Raw genomic sequence first — 26,294 nt, 5'->3', positions numbered from 1 at the left:
GGGGCAACTATAGACCTGGCTAACCTATACTGGGGCATCTATAGACCTGGTTAACCTATACTGGGGGCACCTATAGACCTGGCTAACCTATACTGGGGACACATATAGAACTGGCTAACCTATACAGGGGGCACCTATAGACCTGGCTAACCTATACTGGGGATACCTATACCTGGCTACCTATACTAGGGACACCTATAGACCTGGATAACTTATACTGGGGACACATATAGACCTGGCTAACCTATACTGGGGGCAGCTATAGACCTGGCTAACCTATACTGGGACACCTATAGACCTGGCTAACCTATACTGTGGGCACCTATAGACCTGGCTAACTTATACAGGGGGCACCTATAGACCTGGCTAACCTATACTGGAGTCACCTATAGACCTGGCTAACCTATACTGGGGCACCTATAGACCTAGCTAACTTATACAGGGGGCACCTATAGACCTGACAAACCTATACGGGGGGCACCTATAGACCTGGCTAACCTATACAGGGGGCACCTATAGACCTGGCTAACCTATACTGGGGATACCTATACCTGTCTACCTATACTAGGGACACCTATAGACCTGGCTAACCTATACTGGGGACACATATAGACCTGGCTAACCTATACTAGGGGCAGCTATAGACCTGGCTAACCTATACTGAGGTTACCTATACACCTGGCTAACCTATACTGGGGGCAACTATAGACCTGGCTAACCTATACTGGGACACCTATAGACCTGGCTAACCTATACTGTGGGCACCTATACACCTGGCTAACTTATACAGGGGGCACCTATAGACCTGGCTAACCTATACTGGAGTCACCTATAGACCTGGCTAACCTATACTGTGGGCAATTATAGACCTGGCTAACCTATACTGGGACACCCATAGACCTGGCTTACCAATACTGGGGCACCTATAGACCTGGCTAACTTATACAGGGGGCACCTATAGACCTAACAAACCTATACGGGGGGGGGCACCTATGGACCTGGCTAACCTATACTAGGGGCAGCTATAGACCTGGCTATCCTATACTGGGGGCATCTATACACCTGGCTAACCAATACAGGGAGCACCTATAGACCTGGCTAACCTATACTGGGGCACCTATAGACCTGGCTAACCTATACTGAGGGCACCTATAGACCTGGCTAACCTATACAGGGGGCACCTATAGACCTGGCTATCCTATACTGGGGGCACCTATACACTTGGCTGACCTATACAGGGAGCACCTATAGACCTGGCTAACCTATACTGGGGGCACCTATAGACCTGGCTATCCTATACTGGGGGCACCTATACACCTGGCTAACCTATACTGGGGGCACATACAGACCTGGCTAACCTATACTGGTGGTACCTATAGACCCAGCGAACCTATACAGCGGGCACCTATAGACCTGGCAAACTATTCTAGGGGAAGCTATAGATCTGACTATCCTATACTGGGGGCACCTATACACCTGGCTAACCTATACAGGGGGCACCTATAGACCTGGCTAACCTATACAGGGGGCACCTATAGACCTGGCTAACCTATATGGGGGGAAACTATAAACCTGGCTAACCTATACTAGGACACCAACAGACCTGGCTAACCTATACTGGGGGCACCTATAGACCTGGCTAACCTATACTGGGGCACCTACAGACTTGTCTAACCTATACTAGGGGCAGCTATAGACCTGGCTAACCTATACTGGGGGCACCTATAGACCTGGCTAACCGATACTGGGGGCATCTATAGAGCTGGCTAACCTATACTTGGACACCTACAGACCTGACTAACCTATACTGGAGGCACCTATAGATCTGGCTAACTTATACTGGGGGCAACTATAGACCTGGCTAACCTATACTGGGGCATCTATAGACCTGGTTAACCTATACTGGGGGCACCTATAGACCTGGCTAACCTATACTGGGGACACATATAGAACTGGCTAACCTATACAGGGGGCACCTATAGACCTGGCTAACCTATACTGGGGATACCTATACCTGGCTACCTATACTAGGGACACCTATAGACCTGGATAACTTATACTGGGGACACATATAGACCTGGCTAACCTATACTGGGGGCAGCTATAGACCTGGCTAACCTATACTGGGACACCTATAGACCTGGCTAACCTATACTGTGGGCACCTATAGACCTGGCTAACTTATACAGGGGGCACCTATAGACCTGGCTAACCTATACTGGAGTCACCTATAGACCTGGCTAACCTATACTGGGGGCAACTATAGACCTGGCTAACCTATACTGGGACACCCATAGACCTGGCTAACCTATACTGGGGCACCTATAGACCTAGCTAACTTATACAGGGGGCACCTATAGACCTGACAAACCTATACGGGGGGCACCTATAGACCTGGCTAACCTATACAGGGGGCACCTATAGACCTGGCTAACCTATACTGGGGATACCTATACCTGTCTACCTATACTAGGGACACCTATAGACCTGGCTAACCTATACTGGGGACACATATAGACCTGGCTAACCTATACTAGGGGCAGCTATAGACCTGGCTAACCTATACTGAGGTTACCTATACACCTGGCTAACCTATACTGGGGGCAACTATAGACCTGGCTAACCTATACTGGGACACCTATAGACCTGGCTAACCTATACTGTGGGCACCTATACACCTGGCTAACTTATACAGGGGGCACCTATAGACCTGGCTAACCTATACTGGAGTCACCTATAGACCTGGCTAACCTATACTGTGGGCAATTATAGACCTGGCTAACCTATACTGGGACACCCATAGACCTGGCTTACCAATACTGGGGCACCTATAGACCTGGCTAACTTATACAGGGGGCACCTATAGACCTAACAAACCTATACGGGGGGGGCACCTATGGACCTGGCTAACCTATACTAGGGGCAGATATAGACCTGGCTAACCGATACTGGGGACACCAACAGACCTGGCTAACCGATACGGGGGGCACCTATAGACCTGGCTAACCTATACTTGGACACCTATAGACCTGGCTAACCTATACTGGAGGCACCTATAGACCTGGCTAACCTATACTGGGGGCACATGTAGACCTGGCTAACCTATACTGGGGCACCTATTGACCTGGTTAACCTATACGGGGGCACCTATAGACCTGGCTAACCTATACTGGGGGCACATATAGAACTGGCTAACCTATACAGGGGGCACCTAGAGACCTGGCTAACCTATACTGGGGGCACCTATACCTGGCTACCTATACTTGTAACACCTATAGACCTGGCTAACCTATACAGGGGTCACCTACACACCTGGCTAACCTATACTGGGGGTACCTATAGACCTGGCTAACCTATACTGGGGTCACCTATAGACCTGGCTAATCTATACTATGGGCAGCTATAGACCTGGCTAACCTATACTGGGGTCACCTATAGACTTGGCTAACCTATACTGGGGGCACCTAGACCTGGCTACCTATACTGGGGGGCACCTATACCTAGTTAATCTATACTGTGGGCACCTATACCTGGCTATCCTTTACTGGGGGAACCTAAACCTGGCTAAACTATACTGGGGGCACCTATAGACCTGGCTAACCTATACTAGGGGCACATATAGAACTGGCTAAACTATACAAGGGGCACCTATAGACCTGACTAACCTATACAGGGGCACCTATAGACCTGGCTAACCTATACTGGGGCACATAGACCTGGCTAACCTATACTGGGGGCACCTATAGACCTGGCTAACCTATACTGAGGACACCTATAGACCTGGCTAACCTACACTGGGGGCACATATGGACCTGGCTAACCTATACTAGGGGCAGCTATAGACCTGGCTAACCTATACTGGGTGCACCTATAGACCTGGCTAACCTATACTGGGGGCACCTATAGACCTGGCTAACCTATACTGGGACACCTATAGACCTGGCTAACCTATACTGGAGGCACCTATAGACCTGGCTAACCTATACTGGGGGCACCTATAGACCTGGGTAACCTATACTGGGGGCACCTCGACCTGGCTACCTATACTGTGGGCACCTATACCTAGTTAATCTATACTAGGGGCACCCATACCTGGCTATCCTATACTGGGGTTACCTAGACCTGGCTAACCTATACTGGGAAGACTGGCCCTATAGGTAAATAAACAAGGTCAAGATATGCCTAGGTGTTTAACCAATTGGTTTGGTAACAACCACCAAAAGTGTAATGGTGGATGTAGACTGTGCACTCCCCCAATCGGGGTACAAGCTGGCGGCACCTGCGGAGGTCCTGGCTGATCCCCCCCACACTAAACGTACCAGGGTGGGGTGTAGCTATCCCACAGGTACGGCCAGCTGGTGCACCAGGACAACAGAGGAGATGGGGGCTGTGAGCTACCTACTCCAGGTCAGATAATACTGGTCTGGGTAAGGCCCCAAGGTTCTGCCCGGCTCCAATGTATCCAAAGATGGAAGGCGGATGATAACGAGCAATCAGGTGCAAAGTGCTGTACAATTAAAACCTTAATATGAACATATTTCGCCCTCTAGAAGGGCTTCATCAGAAGGTGCTATACAAAATGTACAAATATACAATGGTGAATAAAATATCTACAAAGAGCCCCCCATCATCAACCCTCACAGCTTAAATCAAAGCTGAAAATGAAAACACTATTGGCCTATCTTACAAAAAGATAAGGACCTTGTCAAACATTTGCCTTCTTCACCAGCAATTACATATAGAAGATCGACAAATCTCAGGGACATGTTGGTGCACAGTACTTTCTCCAATGCCCCCACATCAGTACATACATGGTTACCCCCCAAACCCATGGGGTCGTTTAGATGTGGCCGATGTAAGGCCTGCAAATACATACCTACTGTTAAGCAATTCACAGCTCCACACAGTGGCAGGTCCTTTGAAATTAAATCATTTATTAATTGTGAGACACGAGGCGTTGTGTATGGAGCCAAATGTCCCTGTAACCTGTGGTACATTGGCAAGACCACAAGACAGTTCAAGGAAAGGGTGCTTGAATATGTGGGGAACATCACACATAAAAGTAATACCCCAATTGCCAGACACATGAATGAGTACCACAGTGGTCGACGTTTTGATATCTCCTTTTGGGGTATCCAATGCTGGAAGAAAGAGAAGAGAGGTGGAAACTTCGATCGCAAGTTGACACAGATCGAATCGGAATGGATATTTCGCCTGGATACTGTGGCCCCAAGGGGCCTCAATGAGGATTTCAATTTGGCATGCTTTTTGTAGACATACAGGGGTCCGAGTCCATCTCCTCTCTCCATTGAGTATTTACCGGGGGCACATTCAAGGGCCATTATGTGGTTAATATTTTTGTCTGTTTTATCTTATAACAGTGTTCTGGCGTATCTCATAACATTGTTCCTTATATGATCTGCCTGTTCCCATCCCCCCTTTGGCCCCCCTGATCGATCCTGCTTATGCTTATGTCTGATGGAATAGTATCTATCCCCTAGATCCCCATCTCCATTTTTTTGGGGGTTCCCCTCCCCAGCTTCTCCCCATTCTTCTCCCCTGACTCATCTAGGGACACCCCTCTCGCACAGCACACAGCCTTTCACAATAACTTGTGACAGATGCCGTCCACCGACCTGTTAATATTGTGACTATAGGTCAGGTGGATTCTGTGCCTGCCATTGGCCGGGCAAATGGTCAGTCACTCTGACAACCAGACCGCCTCCGTATACGCTGAGACTATAGGCGGCACCCGCACACAGTCTCCTATGTGTGCGGACCAATGACAGTACGGCATTTCGTAGCCGGGGTAACAGGCCGCCAGTCACAAACAACGCAGGTCCTGCAAGCATAATTTTGTGCGTACGGACCAATGGTAAAACGGCATTCCGTTGCCATATCAACAGACCCTTTGTCACACCTGACGTAGGTCCTGTATCCTACTGGTTGCTATGCAACCTTACGCTTTACGTTGGACGGAAGTGGGCGGTGGTGATACACACACCGCTCCTGAGTACCCGTCTGCGGGCGAAACTGAGTGGAAGGAGAGAGATCGGGATTGATGCGGTGGGCACACGCAGTTGGGACATCACCCATTACGGATGGGCACCCACAGGTAGCGATCTAAGTGTAACTTTTATTTTTCGCTGCTGTTATATCACGGCAACATATAGGGGACACGCCCCACAAGCAGGGCGGTACTCATTTCCTGTCCCATCTGACATTTAAACAGCTGCCCGACCGGGCATTTTCAGCTTTGATTTAAGCTGTGAGGGTTGATGATGGGGGGCTCTTTGTAGATATTTTATTCACCATTGTATATTTGTACATTTTGTATAGCACCTTCTGATGAAGCCCTTCTAGAGGGCGAAATATGTTCATATTAAGGTTTTAATTGTACAGCACTTTGCACCTGATTGCTCGTTATCATCCGCCTTCCATCTTTGGATACATTGGAGCCGGGCAGAACCTTGGGGCCTTACCCAGACCAGTATTATCTGACCTGGAGTAGGTAGCTCACAGCCCCCATCTCCTCTGTTGTCCTGGTGCACCAGCTGGCCGTACCTGTGGGATAGCTACACCCCACCCTGGTACGTTTAGTGTGGGGGGGATCAGCCAGGACCTCCGCAGGTGCCGCCAGCTTGTACCCCGATTGGGGGAGTGCACAGTCTACATCCACCATTACACTTTTGGTGGTTGTTACCAAACCAATTGGTTAAACACCTAGGCATATCTTGACCTTGTTTATTTACCTATAGGGCCAGTCTTCTCTTAGACATCGTGTTTGTATGTACATTTCCCTGGTATTATCTCTTCGGCCAGTGTGTGATAACCTATACTGGGGGCACCTATACCTGGCTACCTACACTGTATGCTTTTTTTTATTATTGTCTATATAGAGAAAATTGTATGTATGTATGTGTGTATGTATGTGTGTATGTACAGGTATGTATGTATATATGTATGTATGTATGTACTGTATGTGCCGTGATCACTCAAAAATGCCTTGACCAATTTGAATGAAACTTGGTATACAGATTCCTTACTACCTGGGATGATATGTTCTGGGGGTCTCGCATCCCTCCTGCAAATCTGGGCGGAGATACAAACAGCAAATCAGATATCACGCATTCATGTCTATGGAAAAAATGTAAAAGGCTGCCATTCTCACAGTAATCAAACCAGAGTCCCCACACATGGCACAGTTGGTCACTTGGTGACCGAGGTTATAAATCCAGGAAAAGTGGGCGGAGCATACAACAGCCAATCAAATTTCAGCCATTCATTTTAAATGGGAAAATGTAAACTGCAGCCATTCTTAGACTGCTAATCGCAGGGTTTTCAAACTTGGCACACTTAGTCACTGGGCGAATGAGATTAAAGGAATACTATTAAAGTATAGCAATTTGTGACAGCAGTCTAAATGATTGTATTAACATGTGTAAGGACGGGCAGGGTAAATATTATTGCTGTGTGCAGTCATTTTATGTTTAATTACCCTATAGGCAGGGTCCCCTTATCAAACTGACGGTGACGGAGAAGTGGATTATCTCATTAGGAGAGGGGGGTTCCGCGTTCGTATTGATATACTGTAGTACTACGTGCTTCCTCACATCACAGCGGGGAGCACGTGACCTGCCTCAATTAGTTACTTTGAAGAGCGGGAGACTACCACTCTAGCTCCTATTCTGCTCCGCAATAAAGTTTATTATTCTCAATCTTGAAATGAACTCTAATGCCAGCAGCCTTCTGTGGAAAGCTCTCCACAGAGACTGCCCACAGCTGCACCCGTCCCCACCTTCAGCTCCAGGTTTCTCTGTGATTACGCAGCAGCTCTACTGCCCTCCTCTGGCTCTCTTGTTTGCTGTTGCATAGCAACAGCAAACATTCGGTGTCACAGCGGCTCTTCTGAGCCGATGGTGGGGACGGGTGCAGCTGTGGGCAGTCTCTGTGGAGAGCTTTCCACAGAAGGCTGCCGGCATTAGAGATCATTTCAAGATTGAGAATAATAAACTTTATTGCGGGGCAGAATAGGAGCGAGAGTGGTAGTCTCCCGCTCCTCAGAGTAACTAATTGAGACAGGTCACGTGCTCCCCACTGTGATGTGAGGAAGCACGTAGTACTACAGTATATCAATAGGAACGCGGAACCCCCCTCTCCTAATGAGATAATCCACTTCTCCGTCGCCGTCAGTTTGATAAGGGGACGCTGCCTATAGGGTAATTATACATAAAATGACTACACACAGCAATAATATTTACCCTGCCCGTCCTTACACATGTTAATACAATCATTTAGGCTGTTGCCACAAATTGCTATACTTTAATAGTATTCCTTTAAGATTCAGGAAAGTGGGTGGAGCCTACAACAGCTAATCAAAATTCACCTATTGATTTTCAAGGGGAATATTTAAACTGCTGCCATTCTTACACTGCTATTGGCAGAGGCTTCACACTTACTACAGTCGGTCATTGGGTGACTTGGGTTCAAATTCACTAAAGTGGGTGGAGCCACAAACAGCCAGTCACATTTTCTTGGTGGATAACGTGCTTCCATTCAGACGTTTTTGATGCCAGGAACCCGAAAGCTCACAAACTTGGTCTTTGAGCGACTGTGTGTCAAGGTTACAAAAAGTGGGTGGAGCCAAAAACAAATTTCACTGGGAAAATATAAACTACAACCATTCTTACACTGTTAATACCAGGGTTCTCAAACTTTGCACAGTTGGTCACTGGGTGACTGGAATTAATATTCAGGAAAGTGGGTGGAGCTTAAAACAAGTAATCAAAATTCACCTATTGATTTACAAGGGAAATATTTAAATTGTTGCCATTCTTACACTGTTAATAGCAGATGCCTTAAACCTGGTACAGTTGGTCACTGGGTGACTGGGGTTCAAATTTAGAAAGGGAGCGGAGCTACAAACAGCCAATCAGATTTGTTTAATTTCAATGAGAATATACAAATTATTGATACCAAGGACCCCAAAGCTCATAAACTTGGTAATTGAATGACTGTATGTCAAGGTTAGAAACAACATCTACATTTTTTACATGGGAAAATGTAAACTGCAACCATTCTTACACTGTTAATGGCAGGGTTCTCAAACTTGACACAGTTGGCCACTGGGTGACTAGGATTAATATTCAGAAACAGCCATTCAAAATTCACCTATTGATTTTCAAGGGGATTATTTACATTGCACCCATTGTTACACTGTTAATGGCAGAGGCCTAAAACCTGATACAGTCAGTCATTGGGTGACTGGGATTCAAATTCACTAAAGGGGTGTGGCCACAAACAGCCAATCAGATTTGTTAGATTGATTTCAGCCATTCTGTTATTGGCAGGGTTCTCAAACTTGACACAGGTGGTCACTGGAGGACTGATATTATAATTCAGGAATGTGGGTGGAGCCTACAAAAGCCAATCAAAATTCACCTATTGATTTTCAAGGGGAATATTTACATTGCTGCCATTCTTACACTCTTAATGGCAGAGGCCTCAAATCTGGTACAGTCAGTCACTGGGAGACGGGTTTAAATTCTGAAAAGAGGCGGGCCACAAACAGCCAATCACATTTGTTTAATTTCACTGGGAAATGCAATTTATTGATGCCAAGGACCCCAAAGCTGATAACTTTGGTCATTGAGTGACTGTATGTCAAGGTTAGAAACAGTGGGAGGAGCCAAAAACAACTAACTTTTTACAAGGGAAAATATAAACTGCAACCATTCTTACAATGGCGAAGATGGCGCCGTGAGGCTGCCTCGGCTCACAGGGCTCCTGTGGTTTTCCTTTATTTTTCTTTTGTTTTTCTTTGGTCTCGGTGGTTTTTGGGTTTCCCTTGTTTTGGCTTTGGTTTAGAGCGCCCCTGCCACCTGGGATTGTCCCCGGCCTCGTTCCGTGCCGTGTTCGGAGGGTCTAGCCAAGTGCCTACTCGTGGTCGGGTCCCGACCTCCCACGTGGTGAGCGCACCTCAGCATCAGCCATCGCCGCTAGCAGCACGGATCCGGCGAATCACGCAGCCCATAGCCGCTCCTCATAGCCAGCACGGACCTGCCTGATGCCACAGCCGCATCTTATCCTGCACGAACTCCTCCTCAGGCCGCTTCCCGGAGCACAGGGGACCTTCGCAGCCATTGCTAGCTATACTTCCCCTCCGGCTCCTCCACCGTCAGCTGAACTCACCTGCCACATCCCCGGACGGCTCCAATCCACCCACTGCCTCCAAGAACTTTGCACCAGCCGAGCCTTTCTTTCTGCTCCAGCTCTCCCCACCGAGTCAGGCCACGTGGAGCATCTCCTCAAAGAACTATGCGCCAGCCGGGTCCTCTGCTCCTGCTCTCTCTGCACTGAGCCGGGCCACATGAGCACTCAGCGGCACCGGTAACGGGTCCTAAAAGACCCCAGACAGAAGCTAGTGGTGGTTCAAGCTCAAGGTGAGGTCTCTGTTTTTCTTATTCTTTTTGGCTTAACCTGCAACAAATTGACTTTTGCCCTGTACCTGCGGCCTGCCTCTCTGTAGCTGTGTATCTGTGCTGCTGTGTAGCCATCACCAAGCTCAAGCTGCTGCCTGCTTTTCTACTGCTGGGTAGCTAACACCTCACCGCTGCCTGCTTTTCCCTGCTGTGCAGCCATCTCCACGCTGCTGCCTTTTTTTTTACTGCTGGGTAGCTAATCGCAACGCCGCTGCCTCTTTTTCCACTGCCGTGCAGCCATCTCCACGCTGCTGCCTGCTTCCCGACAGCCGGCAGTGGTATGATCTGCATCAGACTGCCACTGTAAAGGGTCTGTGTTTTTTAAAGGGGCCATGTGCTGTTGTAAGGACTGTAAAAGGACTGTATCGCACTGGCACTAAATGTCAACGGTCACTTTCTGTTTCCTGCTGCGGAGTTACATATGGACCGTATTGCACTGTCGCCGTAGCGGAGTGGCCAGTGTTAAATGGACTGTGGGCTGGGTAATGGGACTGCGTTGCACCGTACTGTTGAGGGGGGCCCACAAGTGATCTGTGTCGCACTGTTTTCTGCAGCAGAATCACATACGGACTGTATTGCACTGTTACCGCAGCGGAGTGGTCAGTGTTAAAAGGGACTGTGTTGCAATGCATTGTAGGGGAGGCCATTAAATAACTACTACACTGGGCCCCGACATCGGTGAGCCAGGTTCACTCTCATGCCTCACTTGCCACCCCACCCCCTGCGTACCACCTACACCAGATCTCAGCTCCTAATATGGGAAACAAATGCCGCCCTGCACCATATAGACAGGCTCCTGTTCGACTCTGTTTGGAGCCATGTCCAAAAAATCACTCCCCCTGTGTCAAGGACCCGCGAAAGCCATCGCAAGAGAGGCTGTAGGGCTGGTGCCCGTGTGAGGCTGTGGAGGAAAGGACTGCGATCAGCCATACCTGCGATCCTCCTCGCAAATGTCTGCTCCCTCCCTAACAAGCTAGATGAACTGCGGCTCCTAAGCAACAATAGAGGACTTGGAAGCAACACCCCAGTCCTCTGCTTCACAGAAACGTGGCTGCATGACGGTATCCCGGATAGCGCCCTGCATCTCCCAGGTTACAACCTCATCCGAGCAGACAGAGACAGCTCGCTCTCAGGAAAAATGAAAGGTGGCGGCATCTGCTTCTACGTCAGCTCCACCTGGTGCCCGAACACCCCCATACTAGCCAAGATATGCTCCCCAGACCTTGAACTCCTTATTGTAAACTGCAGGCCAACCTACTCCCCCAGAGAGTTCTCTTCCTATGTTCTCGTTGGCGTGTATATCCCACCTGACGGTAACGTCAGTTCTGCCCTGAGTGTCCTCAGCGACGCTATCACGCAGTGGGAGACAGCCCTCCCAGACTCTCTGTTCATCATCTTGGGCGATTTTAACAAAGCCAACCTCCGCCGAGAGCTCCCACGCTTCCACCAACACATCACCTGCCCCACTAGGAACGCCAACACTCTAGATCACTGTTACACGGTCATGAGGGACGCATACAAGGCTGTCCCGTGGGCAGCACTAGGCTCATCCGATCACTGCCTCATCCACCTAATACCCACCTATAGGAGGCGCCTGGAAACCGCAAAACCAGTCCTAAAATCCAGCAAAGTATGGTCAGATGATGCCAAACTACAACTCCAAGCTTGCTTTGACTGTACGGACTGGAAGGCCCTGGAAGTGCCCGATTTAGACGAGTGGGCGGACAACATATCCTCGTACATCAGCTTCTGTGAGGACCACTGTATACCAACGAAGACTCGCAAGCACTTCCCGAATGACAAACCGTGGTTCTCTAACAAACTACGGCACCTGAGGAGGAACAAGGAAATGGCGTACAAGTCTGGCAACCAGGAAGACTATAGGAGGGTAAAAAACATCCTAAACAGAGAACTGAGAGCCGCAAAAAAGAACTACGCAGCAAAACTAGAACAGGACCTCTCCTCGAGAGACTCACGTGCCGTCTGGAAGGGGCTTAAAGCCGCTACGAACTATAAATCCCCCCATCAACACACAACTCCCAGCACCAAGCTTGCCGAGAGCCTCAGTGAATTCTATTGCAGATTTGAGAACCAGGCAGCACCCACGGGGCCTCCCACCACCTCCCCCGAATTAGATGTCTTGCTCCCAAGCCTACCTCCCCTAGCTGTAAATGAGGACGACATCCTGAAGCACCTGTCAAAGATGAATGCGAGGAAAGCCTCAGGGCCGGATGGAGTGTCTCCAGCCTGTGTGAAAACCTGTGCACGGCAGCTAGCCCCGATTTTCTCCTCCATCTTCAACAAATCCATCCAGGAAGGCAAAGTTCCAGCGTGCTTCAAGAGGTCCACCATCATCCCTGTCCCCAAAAAGCAGGGTGACTCTGACCTCTACAACTTCAGGCCGGTGGCTCTCACTTCTGTCATCATGAAAACTTTTGAAAGCATGGTTCTGCCCCTCCTAAAACATTCCACTGAGGCACAGCTGGACCCGTTCCAGTTTGCATACAGAGCAAACAGGTCCACGGATGACGCCATAAACATCTGCCTGGAGCTCGTCAATGAACACCTTGACAAACCAAACTCCTACGCCAGGATCCTCTTACTCGACTTCAGCTCGGTGTTTAATACCATCAGCCCCCAAATACTCCAGGAGAACCTGGCTGGCCTCGGGGTCCACCCCACCCTACGCCATTGGATCACAGACTTCTTGAGCAACAGATCCCAGGTTGTCAAGCTAGACACTATCATCTCGCAACCAAGGTCCACCAATACAGGTGCCCCTCAAGGATGTGTTCTGTCCCCATTCTTATTCTCCCTATACACCAACAATTGCAGGTCCACAGAGAACTCTGTCAAAGTCATCAAATTTGCTGATGATACAACAATAGTTGGCCTCATCTCCGGAAACGACGAGCAACAATACCGCAAGCAGGTGGACAGAATCTGCCTCTGGTGCAGGGAGAATGGCCTAGTCCTTAATACCGCAAAAACAGTAGAGATGATTGTTGACTTTAGAAAACATGCTGTCACCCCACCTCCAATCCGCATCGATGGTACAGAAGTGGAAAGGGTTCCCTGCACGCGCCTTCTAGGCACTACAATCTCCAAGGACCTAACTTGGAAAACCAACACGTCCTCCACTCAGAGGAAAGCCCAGCAGAGGCTATTCTTCCTACGTCAACTGAAGAAGTTCGGGATGGCCCGGGAGCTCCTGACGAGCTTCTACACTGCCACAATTGAATCTGTCCTCTGCTCCTCCATCCTCGTCTGGTACGCCGGCTCCTCCGCCAGCGATAGGCACAAACTACAGAGGGTCATAAGATCAGCAGAGAGAATCATCGGGAAATCACTCCCCTCTCTAGACCAACTCTACAACTCCAGACTTTGCTCCAGAGCTCTGAGGATCGTAAATGACCCATCTCACCCAGGCTTCCGCTTCTTCCAGCGGCTCCCCCTGGGCCGGAGATTCCGGTCCATCTACACCAAGACTGCAAGACACAGGAATAGCTTCTTTCCCTCAGCTGTAAACTCTTTAAACTCTATGAAACCCTCTAACCTGCCCCATTCAAGTAGCATTCGGTAGCACATGACTGCACTGCCGCACATCGTACACTTTACATACTTGAGCTCAAACTTGTGTCAGCGTTATGGTTAATTCGCTGTATCTGTACTGTTTCACTGTATTGTTTTTGTACTGTATTGTATTGTATTGTATTGTATATCTTATTCCACACCTAGCCCTGTACATGCCAAAACCAATTCCGGGTATGACCTAGTCGTGCTTGGCGAAATAAATGATTCTGATTCTGATTCTGACAATGACAGGGTTCTCAAACTTGACACAGTTGGTCACTGGGTGAGTGGGATTAATATTCAGAAAAGTGGGTGGAGCCTACAACATCCAATCATTCACCTATTGAATTGATTAAAGGGGAAAACTGATGCTATTCTTATTTTTTTAATTTTTTTAATTGTATTTATAAAGCGCCAACATATTACTCAGCGCTGGACATTAGTTTAGGATACAGACAATATTTAGGGGTGACATACAGCCATAAGACAATACAGGAATACAAGAAAAAACAGATCACGGAGCGCAGTATGAGTACAAGGTAATGCTTAGTCAGTCACTGGATGGGAGCATGGAGATTAGGCAACTCAAGTTCACTCAGAGGCATAAGATGGGTGTACGGTGATGGAGGTATGTGAACAGGTAGGATACACAAGGAGGAGGACCCTGCTGAAGGCTTTCAATCTAGAGGGAGAGGTAGGGACATGAAGGGTAGGGGACCAGAGTTCAGCGGCGGGTTAGAGCCCCAGTGATGGGTGGTATGCCAGAGTGAACAGGTGAATTTTCAGGGCCTTCTTGAAGATGTTGTAGGAGGGTGCAGCCCTAATGGGTGGAGGTAGGAAGTTCCATAGTGTTGGAGCAGCTCTTGAGACTCTTACACTGTTAATGGCAGAGGCCTCAAACCCGCTATAGTCAGTCATTGAGTGACTGGGGTTCAAATTCACTAAAGGGGCAGAGCCACAAACAGCCAATCAGATTTCTTTGCTGGAACTAAACTCCTTCCATTCACACAATTTTGATGCCAGGAACCTAAAAGCTCACAAACTTGGTCATTGAGTGACTGTGTGGCAAGGTTACAAAAAGTGGGTGGAGTCAAAAACAAATTTCCCTGGGAAAATATAAACTGCAGCCCTTTTTCACTGTTAATGGCAGGGTTCGCAAACTTTGCATAGTTAGTTACTGGGTGACTGGGATTAATATTCAGAAAAGTGGGTGGAGCCTAAAAAGCCAATCAAAATTCACCTGTTGTTTTCAAGGGGAATATTAACCCCTTGAGGACCTAGGGCTTTCTACCCCTTAAAGAGACTCCGTAACAAAAATTGCATCCTGTTTTTTATCATCCTACAAGTTTCAAAAGCTATTCTAATGTGTTCTGGCTTACTGCAGCACTTTCCACTATCACAGTCTCTGTAATAAATCAATGTATCTTTCCCCTGTCAGACTTGTCAGCCTGTGTCTGGAAGGCTGCCAAGTTCTTCAGTGTTGTGGTTCTGTGATGCATCTCCCCCCTCCAGGCCCCTCTCTGCACACTGCCTGTGTGTTATTTACTTCTCTCTGCTCTATTATCTTTTACAAGCTGGATAAATCATCCTCTGAGCTGGCTGGGCTTTCACATACTGAGGAATTACATATGGGGAGAGCTCTCTGCACTCTGCAGGAAGAAACAGCCTGACACTTCAGTGTGAGAGAGCTGCAGGGGGAAAGAAACACACAAATGATCTCTTGAGATTAAAAAGGAAGGCTGTATACAGGCTGCTTGTGTATGGATGTATTTTCTATGTGTGGACATACTGTGCATCAACCTACTTCCTGTTTTGGTGGCCATTTTGTTTGTTTATAAACAAACTTTTTAAAACTGTTTTTAACCACTTTTAATGCGGCAGGGAGCAGCGAAATTGTGACAGAGGGTAATAGGAGATGTCCCCTAACGCACTGGTATGTTTACTTTTGTGCGATTTTAACAATACAGATTCTCTTTAAGGACCGGCCACTTTTTTTCCATTCAGACCACTGCAGCTTTCACTGTTTATTGCTCGCTCATACAACCTACCACCTAAATGAATTTTGGCTCCTTTTCTTGTCACTAATAAAGCTTTCTTTTGGTGCTATTTGATTGCTCCTGCGATTTTTACTTTTTATTATATTCATCAAAAAAGACATGAATTTTGGCAAAAAAATTATTTTTTTAACTTTCTGTGCTGACATTTTTCAAATAAAGTAAAATTTCTGTATACATGCAGCGCGAAAAATGTGGACAAACATGTTTTGGATAAAAAAAAAACCATTCAGTGTATATTTATTGGTTTGGGTAAAAGTTATAGCGTTTACAAACTATGGTGCAAAAAGTGAATTTTCCCATTTTCAAGCATCTATGACTTTTCTGACCACCTGACATGTTTCATGAGGGGCTAGAATTCCAGGATAGTATAAATACCCCCCAAATGACCCCATTTTGGAAAGAAGACATCCCAAAGTATTCACTGAGAGGCATAGTGAGTTCATAGAAGATATTAATTTTTGTCACAAGTAAGCGGAAAATGACACTTTGTGACACGAAAAAAAAAAAAAAAGTTTCCATTTCTTCTAACTTGCGACAAAAAAAATGAAATCTGCCACGGACTCACCATGCCCCTCTCTGAATACCTTGAAGTGTCTACTTTCCAAAATGGGGTCATTTGTGGGGTGTGTTTACTGTCCTCGCATTTTGGGGGGTGCTAATTTGTAAGCACCCCTGTAAAGCCTAAAGGTGCTCATTGGACTTTGGGCCCCTTAGCGCACTTAGGGTGTAAAAAAGTGCCACACATGTGGTATTGCCGTACTCAGGAGAAGTAGTATAATGTGTTTTGGGGTGTATTTTTACACATACCCATGCTGGGTGGGAGAAATATCTCTGTAAATGACAATTTTTTATTTTTTTTTACACACAATTGTCCATTTACAGAGATCTTTCTCCCACTCAGCATGGGTATGTGTACAAATACACCCCAAAACACATTGTACTACTTCTCCCGAGTACGGCGATACCACATGTGTGGCACTTTTTTGCACCCTAACTGCGCTAAGGGGCCCAAAGTCCAATGAGTACCTTTAGGATTTCACAGGTCATTTTGAGAAATTTCGTTTCAAGACTACTCCTCACGGTTTAGGGCCCCTAAAATGCCAGGACAGTATAGGAACCCCACAAATGACCCCATTTTAGAAAGAAGACACCCCAAGGTATTCCCTTAGTAGTACGGTGAGTTCATAGAAGATTTTATTTTTTGTCACAAGTTAGCGGAAAATGACACTTTGTGAAAAAAACCAATAAAAATCAATTTCCGCTAACTTGTGACAAAAAATAAAATCTTCTATGAACTCGCCGTACTACTAACAGAATACCTTGGGGTGTCTTCTTTCTAAAATGGAGTCATTTGTGGGGTTCCTATACTGTCCTGGCATTTTAGGGGCCCTAAACCGTGAGGAGAAGTCTTGAAACAAAATTTCTCAAAATGACCTGTGAAATACTAAAGGTACTCATTGGACTTTGGGCCCCTTAGCGCAGTTAGGGTGCAAAAAAGTGCCACACATGTGGTATCGCCGTACTCGGGAGAAGTAGTACAATGTGTTTTGGGGTGTATTTTTACACATACCCATGCTGGGTGGGAGAAATAACTCTGTAAATGGACAATTGTGTGTAAAAAAAAATCAAAAGATTGTCATTTACAGAGGTATTTCTCCCACCCAGCATGGGTATGTGTAAAAATACACCCCAAAACACATTATACTACTTCTCCCGAGTACGGCGATACCACATGTGTGGCACTTTTTTGCACCCTAACTGCGCTAAGGGGCCCAAAGTCCAATGAGTACCTTTAGGATTTCACAGGTCATTTTTGTTTCAAGACTACTCCTCACGGTTTAGGGCCCCTAAAATGCCAGGGCAGTATAGGAACCCCACTAATGACCTCATTTTAGAAAGAAGACACCCCAAGGTATTCCGTTAGGAGTATGGTGAGTTCATAGAAGTTTTTATTTTTTTGTCACAAGTTAGCGGAAATTGATTTTAATTGTTTTTTTTCACAAAGTGTCATTTTCCGCTAACTTGTGACAAAAAATAAAATCTTCTATGAACTCACCATACTCCTAACGGAATACCTTTGGGTGTCTTCTTTCTAGAATGGGGTCATTTGTGGGGTTCCTATACTGCCCTGGCATTTTAGGGGCCCTAAACCGTGAGGAGTAGTCTTGAAACCAAATGTCGCAAAATGACCTGTGAAATCCTAAAGGTACTCATTGGACTTTGGGCCCCTTAGCGTACTTAGGGTGTAAAAAAGTGCCACACATGTGGTACCGCCGTACTCAGGAGAAGTAGTATAATGTGTTTTGGGGTGTATTTTTACACATACCCATGCTAAGTGGGAGAAATATCTCTGTAAATGACAATTGTTTGATTTTTTTTTACACACAATTGTCCATTTACATAGAAAATTTCTCCCACCCAGCATGGGTATGTGTAAAAATACACCCCAAAACACATTATACTACTTTTCCTGTGTACGGCGATACCACATGTGTGACACTTTTTTGCAGCCTAGGTGCGCTAAGGGGCCCAACGTCCTATTCACAGGTCATTTTGAGGCATTTGTTTTCTAGACTACTCCTCGCGGTTTAGGGCCCCTAAAATGCCAGGGCAGTATAGGAACCCCACAAGTGACCCCATTTTAGAAAGAAGACACCCCAAGGTATTCCGTTAGGTGTATGGCGAGTTCATAGAAGATTTTATTTTTTGTCACAAGTTAGTGAAAAATGACACTTTGTGAAAAAAAACCAATAAAATCAATTTCCGCTAACTTTTGACAAAAAATTAAATCTTCTATGAACTCGTCATACACCTAACAGAATACCTTGGGGTGTCTTTTTTTCTAAAATGGGGTCACTTGTGGGGTTCCTATACCGCCCTGGCATTTTACGGGCCCAAAACCGTGAGTAGTCTGGAAACCAAATGTCTCAAAATGACTGTTCAGGGGTATAAGCATCTGCAAATTTTGATGACAGGTGGTCTATGAGGGGGCGAATTTTGTGGAACCGGTCATAAGCAGGGTGGCCGTTTAGATGACAGGTTGTATTGGGCCTGATCTGATGGATAGGAGTGCTAGGGGGGTGACAGGAGGTGATTGATGGGTATCTCAGGGGTAGTGTTGGGCGAACACCTAGATGTTCAATGGGGACCCGAACTTTCGTGCTTTGTAAAGCTTCCTTACATGCTACATACCCCAAATTAGCAGGGTATGTGCACCTTGGGAGTGGGTACAAGAGGAAAAAAAATATTTGAAAAAGAGCTTATATTTTTTGAGAAAATTGATTGTAAAGTTTCAAAGGAAAAACTGTCTTTTAAATGCTGAAAATGTCATGTTTCTTTGCACAGGTAACATGCTTTTTACCGCCATGCAGTCATAAATGTAATAAAGAGAAGAGGTTCCATAAACAGGGACCGGTAACGCTAACCCAGCAGCAGCAGCAGCACACGTGATGGAACAGGAGGAGGCGCAGGAGGAGAAGGCCACGCTTTGAGACACAACAACCCAGGCCTTGCATGAGGACAAGAAGCGTGCGGATAGCATGCTTTTTACCGCCATGCAGTCATAAATGTAATAAAGAGAAGAGGTTCCATAAACAGGGACCGGTAACGCTAACCCAGCAGCAGCAGCAGCACACGTGATGGAACAGGAGGAGGCGCAGGAGGAGAAGGCCACGCTTTTTGAGACACAAAAACCCAGGCCTTGCATGAGGACAAGAAGCGTGCGGATAGCATGCTTTTTACCGCCATGCAGTCATAAATGTAATAAAGAGAAGAGGTTCCATAAACAGGGACCGGTAACGCTAACCCAGCAGCAGCAGCAGCACACGTGATGGAACAGGAGGAGGCGCAGGAGGAGAAGGCCACGCTTTGAGACACAACAACCCAGGCCTTGCATGAGGACAAGAAGCGTGCGGATAGCATGCTTTTTACCGCCATGCAGTCATAAATGTAATAAAGAGAAGAGGTTCCATAAACAGGGACCGGTAACGCTAACCCAGCAGCAGCAGCAGCACACGTGATGGAACAGGAGGAGGCGCAGGAGGAGAAGGCCACGCTTTTTGAGACACAACAACCCAGGCCTTGCATGAGGACAAGAAGCGTGCGGATAGCATGCTTTTTACCGCCATGCAGTCATAAATGTAATAAAGAGAAGAGGTTCCATAAACAGGGACCGGTAACGCTAACCCAGCAGCAGCAGCAGCACACGTGATGGAACAGGAGGAGGCGCAGGAGGAGAAGGCCACGCTTTTTGAGACACAACAACCCAGGCCTTGCATGAGGACAAGAAGCGTGCGGATAGCATGCTTTTTACCGCCATGCAGTCATAAATGTAATAAAGAGAAGAGGTTCCATAAACAGGGACCGGTAACGCTAACCCAGCAGCAGCACACGGGATGGAACAGGAGGAGGCGCAGGAGGAGAAGGCCACGCTTTGAGACACAACAACCCAGGCCTTGCATGAGGACAAGAAGCGTGCGGATAGCATGCTTTTTACCGCCATGCAGTCATAAATGTAATAAAGAGAAGAGGTTCCATAAACAGGGACCGGTAACGCTAACTCAGCAGCAGCAGCAGCACACGTGATGGAACAGGAGGAGGCGCAGGAGGAGAAGGCCACGCTTTTTGAGACACAACAACCCAGGCCTTGCATGAGGACAAGAAGCGTGCGGATAGCATGCTTTTTACCGCCATGCAGTCATAAATGTAATAAAGAGAAGAGGTTCCATAAACAGGGACCGGTAACGCTAACCCAGCAGCAGCAGCAGCAGCACACGTGATGGAACAGGAGGCGCAGGAGGAGAAAACCACGCTTTGAGACACAACAACCCAGGCCTTGCATGAGGACAAGAAGCGTGCGGATATAGCAATGCTTTTTGCCGCCATGCAGTCATAAGTGTAATACAGATGAGAGGTTCCATAAACAGGGACCGGCAACGCTAACCCAGCAGCAGCAGCACACGTGATGGAACAGGAGCAGGCGCAGGAGGAGAAGGCCATGCTTTTTGAGACACAACAACCCAGGCCTTGCATGAGGACAAAAAGCGTGCGGATATAGCAGCAATGCTTTTTGCCGCCATGCAGTCATAAATGTAATACAGATGAGAGGTTCAATAAACAGGGACCGGAAACGCTAAACCATCCCAGATGTTCATTGGTCATGTTACTTGGTTGGGGTCCTGGAGTGTTGCGTAGTCGTTTCCAATCCAGGATTGATTCATTTTAATTTGAGTCAGACGGTCTGCATTTTCTGTGGAGAGGCGGATACGCCGATCTGTGACGATGCCTCCGGCAGCACTGAAACAGCGTTCCGACATAACGCTGGCTGCCGGGCAAGCCAGCACCTCTATTGCGTACATTGCCAGTTCGTGCCAGGTGTCTAGCTTCGATACCCAATAGTTGAAGGGTGCAGATGGATTGTTAGACACAGCTACGCCATCTGACATGTAGTCCTTGACCATCTTCTCCAGGCGATCGGTGTTGGAGGTGGATCTGCACGCTTGCTGTTCTGTGGGCTGCTGCTGCATGGGTGTCAGAAAATTTTCCCACTCCAAGGACACTGCCGATACCATTCCCTTTTGGGCACTAGCTGCGGCTTGTGTTTTTTGCTGCCCTCCTGGTCGTCCTGGGTTTGCGGAAGTCAGTCTGTCGGCGTACAACTGGCTAGAGGAGGGGGAGGATGTCAATCTCCTCTCTAAAGTCTCCACAAGGGCCTGCTGGTATTCTTCCATTTTGACCTGTCTGACTCTTTCTTCAAGCAGTTTTGGAACATTGTGTTTGTACCGTGGATCCAGAAGGGTATAAACCCAGTAATTGGTGTTGTCCAGAATGCGCACAATGCGTGGGTCGCGTTCAATGCAGTCTAGCATGAATTGAGCCATGTGTGCCAGAGTCCTACCAGAATCCTCATCATCCTCTTGTGAGCGTTGTGATAGTTGTTGTGATGCATCATAGTCGTCACCTTCTTCCTGGTCTGCTTCTGCTGACCATTCGCGCTGAATTGTGGAAGTCCAACGTGCACCGCTCTGGCCCTCGTCAGTGGTGGCAGAAAATTCCTGCTCCAACTCCAGCTGTTCCTCCTCCTCTTCTTCGTCATAGCTGCTGGGGCCAGCGTTTCCTGAGGCGGATGGCCTGATGTTGGTACCATCACGCTGATCGTTTTCTCCTTCAGATTCCCCCAGTTGCATCATGACAGCTGTTTCCTTGATTTTTAACATTGACCTCTTCAGTAAACACAGCAGTGGTATGGTAATGCTGACTGAAGAGTTGTCACTGCTCACAAGCAACGTGGATTGCTCAAAATTTTGGAGGACTTGGCAGAGGTCCAACATGTTGGCCCAATCGGATCCACAGAAGCTTGGCAGCTGTCCGGATGCGCCTCGGTACTGCGCCGTCATGTACTGGACCACTGCACTCTTCTGCTCGCAAAAGCGGGCTAGCATGTGCAGCGTAGAATTCCAGCGCATAGGGACATCACACAGCAAGCGATGGTGGGGGAGATTGAAGCGCTCCTGCATCTTGGCGAGTGCCCCCGAAGCAGTACTTGAATTTCTACAATGTTTGGCCACTCGTCGCACCTTCAACAGAAGATCGGCCACGCCTGGGTATGTCTTCAGGAACCGCTGAACTACTAGGTTCATCACGTGCGCCAGGCAAGGGATGTGTGTCAGCTTAGCCAACCTTAAAGCGCGAATGAGATTACTCCCATTATCACACCCAACCATGCCCGGTTTCAGGTCCAGCGGTGCCAGCCACAAATCCGTCTGTTCCTTTATTCCCCTCCAAATTTCCTCCCCTGTGTGCTGCTTATCCCCAAGGCAGATCAGCTTCAGCAACGCTTGCTCACGCATGCCAACAGCTGTGCTGCACTGCTTCCACGATCCTACTGCTGCTGGGTTAGCGTTTCCGGATGAGGTACAGCTTTGAGATGCGTTGGAGGAGAAGGAGTCAGAGAGGTAGGTGCTGCTGTTGTTATCCAGTGGGAGGGACGGCGGTGCAGCTGTTTGCGGCGTGGGCAACACCCGCGCCATAGCAGGTGAGGAATCGCTGCCAGGCTCCACAAGGTTCACCCAGTGCGCGGTAAGGGAGATGTATCGACCCTGGCCGAACGCACTCGTCCAGGTGTCAGTGGTGAGGTGAACCTTGCAGGCAACGGCATTCTTCAAGCTTCGGGTTATTTTGCTGACCACGTGCTCATGCAACTCAGGCACTGCAGAGCGCGCAAAGTGGTAGCGGCTGGGAACCACGTAACGTGGGATGGCCACTGACATCATGCCCTTGAAGCTGTTTGTCTCCACCACTCGATATGGCAGCATTTCGCAGGCCAGAAGCTTGGCTATGCTAGCTGTTACTGCAACGGCCCGGGGGTCATTTGCTGACAATTTCCTCTTGCGCTCAAACATCTCCGAGACATGAACCGTAGGGCTGCACACTGAAGGGCTGTTGGTTGTTGTGTTTGATGAAGACTGGGAGACCTCAAGAGTAGTGTTGGGCGAACAGTGTTCGCCACTGTTCGGGTTCTGCAGAACATCACCCTGTTCGGGTGATGTTCGAGTTCGGCCGAACACCTGATGGTGCTCGGCCAAACCGTTCGGCCGCATGGCCGAACTAAGAGCGCATGGCCGAACGTTCCCCGAACGTTCGGCTAGCGCTGTGATTGGCCGAACGGGTCACGTGGTTCGGACCCGAACGCGCTCTGATTGGCCGAACGGTCACGTGGTTCGGGTAAATAAATACCCGAACCACGTCATATCTCCGCCATTTGTCTGTGGGTTTAGCTTTGGGTAGGCAGGCAGGGTAGTTCGCTCTCCAGCCACGCTAGCCAGGGTCCCCCCCCAGTCATTGTGTGTCACTGCTGGGAACAGTAGTACACCGCTCGCTCAGCCACACTATATATAGCATTGTTTACTGCCACTGTGTACCTCGCTCAGCCACACTATATATATATAGCATTGTTTACTGCCACTCTGTGTACACGGCTCAGCCAGACTATATAGCATTGTGTGTATTGCCACTGTGTACCTCGCTCAGCCACGCTATATATAGCATTGTGTTTACTGCCACTCTGTGTACACCGCTCAGCCAGACTATATAGCATTGTGTGTACTGAAACTGTGTACCTCGCTCAGCCACACTATATAGCATTGTGTGTACTGCCACTCTGTGTACACCGCTCAGCCAGACTATATAGCATTGTGTGTACTGCCACTCTGTGTACACCGCTCAGCCAGACTATATAGCATTGTTTACTGCCACTCTGTGTGCACGGCTCAGCCACACTATATAGCATTGTTTACTGCCACTCTGTGTTCACCGCTCAGCCAGACTATATAGCATTGTGTGTACTGCCACTCTGTGTACACGGCTCAGCCAGACTATATAGCATTGTTTACTGCCACTCTGTGTACACGGCTCAGCCAGACTATATAGCATTGTTTACTTCCACTCTGTGTACACGGCTCAGCCACACTATATAGCATTGTTTACTGCCACTCTGTGTACACCGCTCAGCCAGACTATATAGCATTGTGTGTACTGCCACTCTGTGTACACGGCTCAGCCAGACTATATAGCATTGTTTACTGCCACTCTGTGTACACGGCTCAGCCAGACTATATAGCATTGTTTACTGCCACTCTGTGTACACGGCTCAGCCACACTATATAGCATTGTTTACTGCCACTCTGTGTACACCGCTCAGCCAGACTATATAGCATTGTGTGTACTGCTACTCTGTGTACACTGCTCAGCCAGACTATATAGCATTGTGTGTACTGCCACTCTGTGTACACGGCTCAGCCAGACTATATAGCATTGTTTACTGCCACTCTGTGTACACGGCTCAGCCACACTATATAGCAATGTTTACTGCCACTCTGTGTACACCGCTCAGCCAGACTATATAGCATTGTGTGTACTGCCACTCTGTGTACACCGCTCAGCCAGACTATATAGCATTGTGTGTACTGCCACTCTGTGTACACCGCTCAGCCACACTATATAGCATTGCGTACTCTGCCAGTCAGTGTGTATATTGCTGGGATCAGTAATACTCCACTCACCGCCAACCACTATATGAGCTCACCATGAGTTCCTCAGAGACCTCCGCTGTGAGCAGCACTCCCAACAACAGCAACAGCCAACGCCCCACGCAAGCTATAACATCCACCCCAGCAGCCAGTGGTCAGCAGCAGCCCTCCCCGGAGGAGAACGTTGTGTCCATCGGTCCGTCGCCAGAGCGATTAATGAGGGCTGCCATTGAGGAGATGATGGGGCCTGATGTGGAGGAGGAGGTCTGGCTCAGGCCAGCATCCCAAGTTAATGTTGAGGACGATGAGGGGTCTGTGTCTGGGGATGTTGGGGTGGCAGAGGTGGTGGGTGGGTCAGACTCAGGAGAAGAGTTGTATGATGAGGATGATGATCGGGACCATCTGTATGTGCCTCAGAGTCCGACCCCGGAAAACATGTTGTATCGTGTGTTTAGGTACTAAAATCTGCGTTCCCAGTAGTGTTGGGCGAACAGTGTTCGCCACTGTTCGGGTTCTGCAGAACATCACCCCGTTCGGGGTGACTATATAGCAGACTATATAGCATTGTGTTTACTGCCACTCTGTGTACACGGCTCAGCCACACTATATAGCATTGTGTTTACTGCCACTCTGTGTCTGCTGGGAACAGTAGTACACCGCTCACCCGCCACTGTATAGCATTGTGCTCTGTGTCGCTGCTGGCAATAGTGGTACACCGCTCACCCACCACTGTATAGCATTTCTGTACTGCCACTGTACTGCTGCCAGTCAGCGTGTACTTTAAGGATAAGTGAAATGAGGAAGAAATCCGGTGAAAGAGGGAGGGGCAAGGGAAGAGGTGTTTCCCCTGACGGTTCACGTACAGGCCACAGGGGAGCACCCAAGAAAACCCACTCAATACCGCCCATGTTGTCCAGGACAACCACCCTCACAGATCCAAAAGAACAGGACCAGATAATTACTTGGATGACCTCTCAAGCGTCCAGCAGTGGGTTAAGCAGCACCAGCACATCACGCACGAGGTCCGAGTCCTCAGCCAGTTACAAGGAGCCAGTGGGCACAAAGCTGACACAACCGGCAGCGACACCACGCACACAACTGCCAGATAACCAGACGACGTTGAAGTGAGCTGCGCAGAGGTTGTTCTGGGGAGCTCT

General features: G+C 48.2%; 1 protein-coding gene across 1 annotated transcript in view; it reads right to left on the bottom strand.

Annotated features, from left to right (window-relative positions):
• The window catches only part of LOC137528719 (class I histocompatibility antigen, F10 alpha chain-like), a 296,676-nt gene that overhangs the window by 239,418 nt on the left and 30,964 nt on the right, over window positions 1-26,294 (bottom strand). The window lies entirely within an intron of this gene.

The sequence above is a fragment of the Hyperolius riggenbachi genome, chromosome 8 (genome assembly GCF_040937935.1).
Source record: "Hyperolius riggenbachi isolate aHypRig1 chromosome 8, aHypRig1.pri, whole genome shotgun sequence".
In the NCBI taxonomy this organism is placed as follows: Eukaryota; Metazoa; Chordata; class Amphibia; order Anura; family Hyperoliidae; genus Hyperolius; species Hyperolius riggenbachi.
Note: the sequence above shows the minus strand (reverse complement) of the source record. Positions and strands in the feature narration are given on the sequence as shown.